The following is an 11,064-nucleotide window of genomic DNA, read 5'->3' on the forward strand; positions in this document are numbered from 1 at the left end:
AGACAAGACAGCCTGCTGATGAATGTTAGGAACAGGTCCCAGAGCAACAGCAGAAACAAGAGCATCCGCTCGGGCATTACCCTCTGTGAAGAAACCTGGCAAAGAGGTATGACTGCGAACATGTAGCACAAAATAAGGAACAGGCCTCTGCAAAAGAGTTCTCCAAAGCTCAAACAAAACTTGAAAAAGGAGACCTGGAGATGGACAATGCAGCACTGCCTGATCAAGTCGCTGTAGCAAATTAACAATATATGAAGAATCAGTAATAACATTTAAAGGCTGATTAGGGAATAACTGAAAAGCAAGAGTTACAGCTCGAAGTTCCACAATTTGAGGAGAACCCTCTTGGTGAACAATTTGATGTTGCCATCCACATTCTGTTTTCCACACTACCGCAGCTTTACCTGTTTTCCCCGAGCCGTCCGTAAAGACTGTAAGACCATCGAGGGGTTCCGTGCTGCGTAGCATTTTTTGTCCAATTGGAATTTCCCTAAAAAACTTAAGAAGGGGATGCGAAGGTAAATGATAAGAAATTTGGCCGTGGAACTCAGCTAAAGCAGCTTGCAATTCATATTTGTTTTCCAAACACCATTCAAAGTAATGAGATTGTACGGGTACAACAATGCGAGCTGGATCTCTGCCAGTACATTTTACGCACCTTTTTCTAGCCTTAATGATGATCTGAGCTATGAGCTCAAACAAGCCAGGAGCAGTTTTTTGCGTCCGATAAGGCAAAAATAGCCACTCTAGGACATGCAGTGGATCAGACCAGTGGTCAGACCACTGTACCAATGCTCCAAAAGGAACATTGTGATCTGCAAGAATGAAAAATTGGACAATTTGAGAATGATCAATCCGTGAAACAAATTTAGAATGTAAAGCCTGCTCTACTTGCTGGATAGTTTGAACTGCTCTTTTAGTCAGTTGCCTAGGTTCCTGAGGATTGTCAGAATGCTTGAGTAGGTCAAATAGAGGTGCCAGCTGGGTGTTTGTGAGTCCCAAATATGACCTAATCCAGTTCAAAGATCCTAAGAGTTTTTGTACGTCTGTGAGAGTTTTGACATTAATATCCAATTGGATTGGCTGAGGAATGACTGCTTTGCGTGTAATTTGGAACCCTAAATATTTCCAGGGTTCCTTTCGCTGCACCTTCTCAGGAGCACCTACTAGGCCAAAGGATTGTAAACTCTTTCTGGTTTCAGCTTCCACCACACCCAACTGATCCTCAGTGGCTGCAGCCAGTAAGATGTCATCTATGTAATGATAGCAAAGACAGTCAGGAAATTGCACTCGTACAGGAGACAATGCTAAAGCTACAAACCATTGACAAATTGTAGGAGAGTTTTTCATTCCCTGGGGGAGGGTTTTCCATTGAAAACGCTTGTAAGGTTCTGTACGATTAATAGATGGAACTGAAAATGCAAATTTTTCTCTATCTCTGGGGTCCAACTGGATTGTGAAAAAACAATCTTTCAAATCAATAATAACAATGGGCCATCCCGCAGGAAGCATAGAAGGGGTTGGTAAACCAGGCTGTAATGCTCCCATGGTAGCCATGACTGCATTAATTTGCCTGAGATCATGCAGCAGTCTCCATTTTCCAGATTTTTTCTTTATAACAAAGACAGGGGTATTCCAAGGACTGTGGGATGGCTCAATGTGATCAGCATCAAGCTGCTCCTTAACAAGCTGTTGCAGGGCTAACAACTTTTCTGTAGATAGGGGCCACTGCTTAACCCACACAGGAGTAGTCGTAAGCCAAGTTAAAGCAATGGTGGGTGGTGTCACACCCTGCAATACAGTGACCCCAGTTAAAAATCCGTGGTGATCTTCACCCCCCACTGAGATAGAGCATCCCGTCCCCACAGGGTTAAAGGTGCCACAGTGACATATGGCCTGACAGTAGCAGTTTGACCTTCAGGATTGGTAATGAGTACAGCATGTTTGGAAACAAAACTCTGAGCAGTACCTCCCAGTCCGATAACCCCGGTCCCTGCTGTGACCAAAGGCCAAGAGGCTGGCCAGGATGTCCGTGCAATAATAGTTACATCGGCTCCGGAATCCAGAAGTCCGGTCGTCTGGACGACTGACGGCGAGCTTCGTGCATTGTAGAGAGTACAGGTCATTTGTGGACGCTGCGCAGAGATTGGCATCGACCAAAAGACTTGTGGTGTACCAGTAGAACCAAATCCTCCATCCTGACGCTCACGAGGCTCTGCTTGAGGAACACAACTCACAAAGGGTACAAGTTGAGCTATTCGTGTCCCTTTAGGAATTGTTACAGGTGGATAAGGTGTGGAAACCATAGCACAGATTTGCCCGGTATAATCAGCATCAATGACCCCGACATGAATAAAAAGCCCTGCAATAGTGCTACTAGAACGGCCGATCAATAAGGCACTCAACCCATGTCCAATAGGTCCCCAGGCATCTAAAGGAACCTTAGTTACATGTCTCGATAGAATGGTTACTGTGTCAAAGGTGGAGACATCCATTCCTGCTGACCCTCTGGTTCCTCCTGTGAGACGTTCACACAAGGGAATGACATCGGTGTTCCCAGTGGACCCTGATATGACCTGAACCCTTGGGCTACTGCCGGGGGCACTTGTGTCTTCACGCGCCCCTTCGCGCTCTGTCTCCCGTTTCCCGACAATTGATGTCCCTTAGCATGATACCGAGAATCACACTGCTTTGCAAGATGTCCCTGTTTACCACAACGACTGCAGGTCCCCTTAAAAGGTGTGACATTTCCCTTGAGAGACTTTCTTTTCACCCAAGGACACTGCTTTAAAGTGCCCTTCCTGGCCACAATTGTGACATTTAGTAGGTGGACGTAGGATAGCTGCCAAGGCAGACATCTTATGGTCAACAGATCCCACCTTAGAACAGGCCTCTATCATGTCAGTTAAAGTGGGCTGGCCAGGCAAAGAATTGATAATTTTGCTACAGTCAGCATTAGCCTGATCACGTGCCAGCTGCAAACAAAGTATCTCCCGCAAGGAGTCATCTTCGACCTGTTTTTCCAGCGACTGAGCCAATTTTTCAACAAATTGTAAAAATGGTTCTCCGTTAGCTTGTTTGATAGTCGTATATTTTGGTTTTGGGGATGAAACTTCCATAGTTTGAAATAAGGCTGTCATGCCTATTTTTTGAGCCTCCCGAAGCACAACAGGGTCCCATGTAGCCTGAAGATCTGGACTAGAAAATGGACCAACTCCCATCAAAGCCTGTCCCCCTACACCTTTTAGTGGGTCTCCATTAGCCTTAAGGAGATTTTCTCGCTCTGATCGACTAGCCAAATGAGTCCACTTCTGCATAAACAATTGCAACTGTACTGGTTCAAATATTATCTGTGCTAAATGTGCAATATCATAAGGAGCGAGTAAATCGGCATTTATAACTCTTATCAGTCTCATAACTTGAGGGGAATTTACACCATATTTGCCAACATTAAATTGTAAATCTTGCACAACTTTCCATTGATAAGCCGTGTGCCGATCAACTCCCCCTGTATTAGGTATAGCCTTTACAACAGGAAAGGCCAGGACATTGTCTTGGGGATTTTCAATCTTTGTGGTGGAACAAGGATATCCTATTTTATCACAAAAATCCCAATTTCCACTTAGGGCAGCCTGTTGCCTTAAACCTTCCCAAAAAGAGCCAGGGTCCCTAGGTAATACAACCACGTCAGCCGGGGGCAGGACCACACCCTTTGTTTTCCTGTCCTTCCCTTTCCCGCCTTTAGCCCCCCTCGGCGCTCCCCAACCTTTTTGAGAACTGGGTCCCCCTCGAAGCAGAAGTGCTGCTTCGTTAAGGGAGCCCTCACCATCAGAGTCGGAAGAGGAGGGGGAGGGAGGGCGGGAACGATAGGGTTCATTAGGAGAAAAATCAATAAGAGGAGGCAAATTGTCATTGCCCTCCTTATGTCGCAACTTTGCTAAATGATCCGCTGGGGAAGGATAATGTATGGGGGAAGGGGGAATAGCCGCAGATGGATACGTTCCAGGAGGGGGGGGGTTAACAGGGGAGAAGACAGGCTGCCCCCCCACTGTACCACCTGGAACCGCGGCCGCTAGCCTGGCACCATCCGGAACCAGCGCTGCTGTAGACGCGCTGCAAGGGAAAGGAGGGGTACCAGGGGAAGCATTCGCCATGAAGGTCGAATTACCAAAAAAAAGGGGAGGGACACCCCCCCACCGTCACCGCAGAGGCTGCACCGGCCGGCACCGGCGCCGCCGACAGCGTGGTCGCGGGCACACCATAAGGAGTTGCGGCCGCCGCTGTTGACGCGGCACCGCTCGAAGCCGGCGCCGCGCACGGCACCACCACCGGCAGCCCGTTGGCCGGGGCCGGCGCCGGAGCCGCCGGCACGCACAAACTCGTCGTCGGCACATGCATGGCCGTACCGCTCGCAGCCGGGGCTGCGCACGGGGCCGCGACCGCGTACGGCGCTGCCGATGCAGCCGGCAGCGCACCGCGGGGATCCGCGGGCACCGCGCCGCCCGGCACCGCGCCGCCCGGCCCGTGCAGCCCCGCGGCACTGCTTGGATGAGAAGCGGAAGGCTCTTTAAGGTGGAAGTTAGCCAAAGCGTCCGCCAGGTCATCCCCCGCAGCCATCCCGGGACTGTTCTGGTGCTGTAATTCGGCCTGCCAGTCCTTGAGGGTAGAAAGTACTAATTTCCACATAGGAGCCAGTCCCTCTACTTCACGATTCCCTTCTGCAATAGCATCTAATAGCATTTTTCCTATGTCCTCCCATGCAGAGATGCTAAACGCAGTGGGCAACTCAGCCTCTCTCCCAACCCTAAGACACCAAAGTAATAGACGACGTAACTTAGCTTCATCGTGTTTAACACCACGACGTCGTAACAAAGCTTTCCAGGCGGTAAACACACGCCTTTCGTTTGCACTCATGGTCTGCCCCATGGTGACTAGAAAAAATTCTCAGGAGCTCACCTGTGCCCTACCAAGTGCCAGAGATGCACCTGGGCTCTCCAGGCAACTCGTGCCTTCCAAGTGTGGCAGAAACACTTGCGTTCAGGTGTAGGAAAGAATCGGATCCGGATCCTGCAGCACGCCCGCTGCTAACAGCTCCTGAGTACCAGGACCTCGCTGCGCCTCGCCCCGCAGCCTAATTACCTCCGGTCGTGATACCCCAGACGACACGGACAATACTCGACAGTCTTTTTCTGGTTCCTCACACGGGCTGCACCATTGTCGCAGGGTATCTTGTCTTGAGGCCTGGTCCGGTGGGGGAAGAAAGACGCACAAGACACACAAGACACACAAGGATAGTGAGACGAGATGACTGTCTGCTCAGAGCAGCAGGCAGCCATTTATTGAGTTAACTAACTTCTACTTTCTCACACTCAGAACATAAACATATTCCCACAAAACACACAGGAATTTAACACCTGCACATTATCATACAGCTTTGGCCTTGTACTGCCTAACACCCAAGGCTGTATCTATGGGAACATGTGATTAGCCTTACTTTTCTCAAGGGAAAGGCCTGACACCCTGCAAAGCTTCAAGCTCTTCTACTTCCAGGGGGCTCGGGGGTTCTATGGGCCTGCCATTTCCCCCCACAGAGTCACAAGACAATTCTTGTCTTCTGAGTGCTTTTGCATCTTCTGTGCCTGGTGATATGGTGAGGGCCAAGGAGGGCTGCAAGAATGGGGTTCTTAATATAAGATATTGAGGGCAGAGCCTGTTTTCCTGGTGTGCTCAAAGTATGCTAACTGAATTAGTGACCAACTTTATTTTGAATTTTGTGTGTCCTTTTTGCTGTTTGAAGAAATCTGAAAAAATAGGTCAGTCTTGTCTGTGTAGCATGTTTAACACTTCATGTGTAGTATCTTAGAGGTGTATTTATATGCGTGTATATATGTAAAAACACTGATCAGAGCATGCCAAAATGAATGGGATCTTAAGGCCGTGGAGGCAAGCAGGACAAAGAAGAGTATCAGAGACAAAGATCGGTCACTGAGGCTCGGGAAGCCGTGAGTGAGGGGAAGTCCAGGGGGTCAGAGCCAGGTGTACAGGGGGGGTTCCTAAATCCAGGAAAATCCAAGCAGCAGCCCCACGACCCAGAAGCCCTCAGCAGCCAACCAGGCGAGGAGGGGGAGGAGCCAGGAGCGACCAAGGGGCATTTAAACAGCTCCAGGGAGTGTGAGCAACCCAGAGTGCAACCAACAGGAGAGTGGCATGTCAGTGAGAGCATGAGATGGCAGTTTGCACAGGCAGGGTGAGCAGGAAGGGCTCCTCTCTGACCACCCAGGAGCAGCCAATAGAGGCAGTAAACAGACTTAGTAGCTGGTAAGGAAGAACAAAGAGATCCTTTCAGCTCCAGTCTTATTAACATACTAGTTTAAGCTTCCTCAGTTATGGTGTTGACATGCCGTAAAGCTTGATCCCTTGTCGCTGCAGGAGTTACTGTACCAGCCACGTCAGAGGCCTCCAGCCAGCCAGACCTGCTGATAGTAGATGCAGCTCTCCAAGTCACAGGTTGCCAGGAGTGCCTGATGCCTCTTTGCAAGGCTGGGGCTGACAATCAGTTATTTTGCAGGTGTGCCGTGGTTGAAGAGCTGTGTTGCCAGGTGAAGGAGCTACAGGAAGAAGTGAACAGGCTACATAGTATTCAAGCAAATGGGACCCCTGGTGGCCTAGTGGTTAGCATGCGGGACTCTCACCGCTGCGACCCAGGTTCGATTCCCAGTCCCCCTGGGCAGATGGAGCCCGTTAGCCCTGTGAGGCCATCCATCTATGAGAAGGTCACTCTAAACAAACCTACGTCCTGAGGACCTCACTGCCATTGTCCAAGCTGGCTTGGCCCCGGCAGATGAACCTTAGGATTAAAGGGTGGGCTCAGTTCAGCGCAGGCTGTGTCTCACCTAAAAAACCCATTGCGCAGGCTGGAAAGGTAAAAGACCTTTCCCAAAATCTTCGTTCGCGAAGACTGGCCATTATTATTCAAGCAAATGGGCAAAAGAGAGACCGATTATTTTCAGAGGCGCTACAGTCTCAAGACTCTCGGGAGTCTCAAATCTCCACTGCAGTGGAGAAGCAGGTGGAGTCAGAACCCTATAAGGTAAATTACTCAAAGGTCTGTTGCTCAGGGGTCTGTTAAAGATGAAGACTGGAAGGTGGTCACTGCACGTACCAGGAGGAAGGTTCCCCCTCCTTCTCAGAATTTGACAGGTAGGACCGGCACCTTCTACAACAGGTATAAGGCTCTGGAACTAGAAGGCCAGACAACTGATGAGGTGGGCAAAGGTCCTTCTGGGGTAGTGGGGCCTCCTAAAACAACACTACCTGTACCCCGCATCAAGACCTCCTCTGTTAACAGGAAAAGAAGGGTAGTTGTAATAGGAGACACCCTTCTAAGGGGAACGGAGGGCCTGATATGCAGACTGGACCCAACTCACAGGGAAGTCTGCTGTCTCTAGGGGCTCGAGTAAGGGACGTGACTGGAAAACTCTCAAGTCTAGTAAGGCCCTCTGATTACTATCTGCTATTGGTTGTTCAAACTGGCAGCAACAAAATAACCAAGAGAAGTCTGAGGGCAAACAAAAGAGACTTCAGGGCCCTGGGACAATTGGTAGAGAGCACAGGTAGTGATTTCCTTAATCCTTCTGGTAACAAGGAATAATATTGATAAGAATAGGCAGATCCATCAGGTCAATGTGTGGCTCCGAGGTTGGTGTAATCAGAAAAATTTTGGGTTTTTTGACCATGGGATGGTCTACTCAAAACCTGGTCTACTGACACCTGGTGGGATGCACCTATCTCAGAGGGGAAAAAGAGTTCTCGCACACGAGCTAGCAGGGCTTATTGACAGAGCTTTAAACTAGCTTGGAAAGGGGAAAGGGACAAAACCAGGCTTGCCAGTGATGACTTGAGAAAACCAGCACTAATGGGATCCCTCAATCTGCCTCACAAGGTATTGGCTACAATGTACCACGCCTGAAATGTTTCTACACCAATGCATGCAGCATTAGGAAAAAACAAGAGGAGCTCAAAGCTTTGGCCCAGTCCCAGAGGTTTGACATCACTGGCATAAGTGAAACCTGGTGGGATGAGACCTGTGACTGGAGTGCCCTGTTGAACGGTTACAGGCTCTTGAGGACGGATAGACAGAGCAGAAGAGGTGGAGGAGTGGCACTGTATGTAATAGAAGGGTTAGAATGTATGGAGCTCACAGTTGGCAATGGCACAGTTGAGAGCCTCTGGGTAAGAATCAGGGGGCAAACAAATAACGAGGATGTCATCGTGGGAGTCTACTATAGACCTCCCAGCCAGGATGATGACTCCAATGAATTATTCTTTGGGGAACTAAGGGAGACTTCCAAATCAACTGCCCTTGTCCTTATGGGGGATTTCAACTTGCCAGAAATTAACTGGGAGCATCACACAGCTGGTGCAACCCAGGCCAGAAGATTCCTAAAAAACCTGGATGACATCTTTATGGAACAGGTCCTAAGGGAGCCAACTCGGAAAGATTCCCTCATTGATCTGCTGCTTGTCAACAGAGTGGATCTTGTGAGCAAAGTGGTGATTGGCGGCCGTCTTCACCACAGCAACTACGAGGCGATAGAGTTTAAAATCTCTGTTGACAGGAGGAAAAGTGCCAGCAAAACCTGGACATGAGGAGAGCAGACTTCAGGCTGCTCGGGGAATGAGACAGTAAAATCCCCAGGGAAAATGTTTTTGCGGGTGCTGGGGTCACTTTTTAAACATCATCTCCTAAGGGCACAGGAGCAGGCAATTCCCAAGTGTCAGAAGTCAAGCAGGTGAGGCAAAAGACCATCTTGGCTGAGCAGGGATCTTCTCTTGGAAATAAGGCAAAAAAGGCAGGCATATGCCCAGTGGAAGCAAGGTCAAGTGACATGGGAAGCATGTATTAATGGCATTACACAGTATAGAAATATCATTGGCCCATTACAGGATGAGGATGGTCACCTCTTAAACAGGGACAGAGACAAGGCAGAGATGTTTTACACTTTCTTTGCCTCTGTCTTCAACATGGATGACGGACCAAGGGAGTCTCAGTGTCCTCAGCTGGAGGACCATGACTGTGAGAATGATCAACTCCCAGTTGACCCTGAACTTGTGTGGGATCTGCTGCTCAAGCTGTATCCCTACAAATCTATGGGGCCTGATAGGATTCATCCAAGAATCCTCAAAGAGCTAGCTGATGTCATCGCAGAGCCTCTCTTGATGATTTTTGAGCAGTCTTGGGAATCCAGAGAGGTCCCAGCTGACTGGAAGCTGGTGAATGTTGTCCCGATTTTCAAGAAGGGCAAAAAGGAGGACCCTGGAAACTACAGGCCTGTCAGTCTCACTTCAGTACCTGGTAAAGTTATGGAGAAGATTATTCTGGGAAGGATTGAAAAACATCTGAAAGACAATACTGTCATCTGTCGCAGCCAGCTCTGCTTCATGAGAAGAAAGTCCTGCTTATCAAACCTGATTTGCTTTTATGACAAGGTAACCCACCTAGTTGATCAAGGGAAGCCAGTTGATGCAATCTTTTTGGATTTCAGTTAAGCTTTCGATACTGTCTCTCAGAGGATCCTTCTGGACAAAATGTCCAGCACACAGATGGATAAACACATCATGCAGTGGGTGAGCAACTGGCTCATGGGTCAGGTGCAAGTGGTTATAGTGAATGTGGTTACATCAGACTGGTGACCTGTCACTAATGGGGTTCCACAGGGCTTCATCTTGGGCCCTGTGCTCTTCAACATCTTCATGAATGACTTGGATGCAGGAATGGAAGGGATGCTAAGCAAGTTTGCAGACGACACAAAACTGTGAGGAGCTGTTGATGCCCTTGAAGGCAGGGACCCCCTGCAGAGAGACCTCAACAAATTAGAGGACTGGGCAATCACCAACTATATGAAGTTCAACAAGGGAAAGGGCCAGATTCTGCACCTGGGACAGTGCAACCCTGGATGTTCATATAGACTGAGGAATAAGATGCTGGAAAGCAGTACCATGGAAAGGGACCTTGGAGTCCTGGTTGACAGAAAGTTGAATAGGAGTCAGCAGTGCCCTGGCAGCCAGGAGGGCCAACTATGTCCTGGGGTGCATCAGGCAAAGCATCACCAGCCGGTTGAGGGAGGGGATTGTCCCACTCTGCTCTGCACTGGTGCGGCCTCACCTTGACTATTGTGTGCAGTTTTGGTCACCACAATATAAGAAAGATATTAAACTATTAGAGACCGTCCAAAGGAGGGCAACAAAGATGGTGAAAGGCCTTGAGGGGAAGCTGTATGAGGAGTAGATGAGGTCACTTGGTCTGTTCAGCCTGGTGAAGAGGAGACTGAGGGGAGACCTCATCACAGTCTACAACTTCTTCATGAGGGGAGGAAAAGGGAGACGGGTCGACACTGATCTCTTCTGTCATGGCCAGTGACAGGACCCAAGGGAATGGCCTGAAGCTGTGTCAGGAGAGATTTAGATTTGATATTAGGAAGAGGTTCATTACCCAGAGGGTGGTTGGGTGATGGAACAGGCTCCCCAGAGAAATGGTCACAGCACCAATCCTGACAGAATTCAAGAAGAGTTTGGAAGATACTCTTGGGCACATGGCATGACTTTTGGGGATGGTCCTGTGCAGGGCTAAGGGTTGGACTTGATGATCCTTGAGGGTCCCTTCCAACTCGGCATATTCTGTGATTCTGTGATTTAGCGGACCCTTGTTTCTGCTGTTTTGTAGGGTTTCACAGTCATTGAGATTCCTGAACAGAAGTGCTGGTGAAACAGATTGGAAAGGTCTATTGTCTTAGAGGGAGAGTTCCAAGGAAGAGTTGATCAGGTCAAATGAATGACTTGCAATGAGGCAAGAAGGTAGGTCTGAGATGAAGATCAAAGTCAGATCACTTGGGTCCTAGTCTAAGACTGCCTTCATTCTCCTGTACCTGGAAGTGCCAACACAGGCCGTGTCCTCTCCTGCAACCACCACTGTCCTGACAATAAACTCTTGTTTGGCTTTTCTTGTTCTCTGTGGAGAGTTGGAACCTGGGCACTGATTTGTCCTGTGCTTTTCAACTCCGACAG

Source organism: Neopelma chrysocephalum, unplaced genomic scaffold (genome assembly GCF_003984885.1).
Source record: "Neopelma chrysocephalum unplaced genomic scaffold, ASM398488v2 Primary Assembly neopelma1_96809, whole genome shotgun sequence".
NCBI lineage: Eukaryota > Metazoa > Chordata > Aves > Passeriformes > Pipridae > Neopelma > Neopelma chrysocephalum.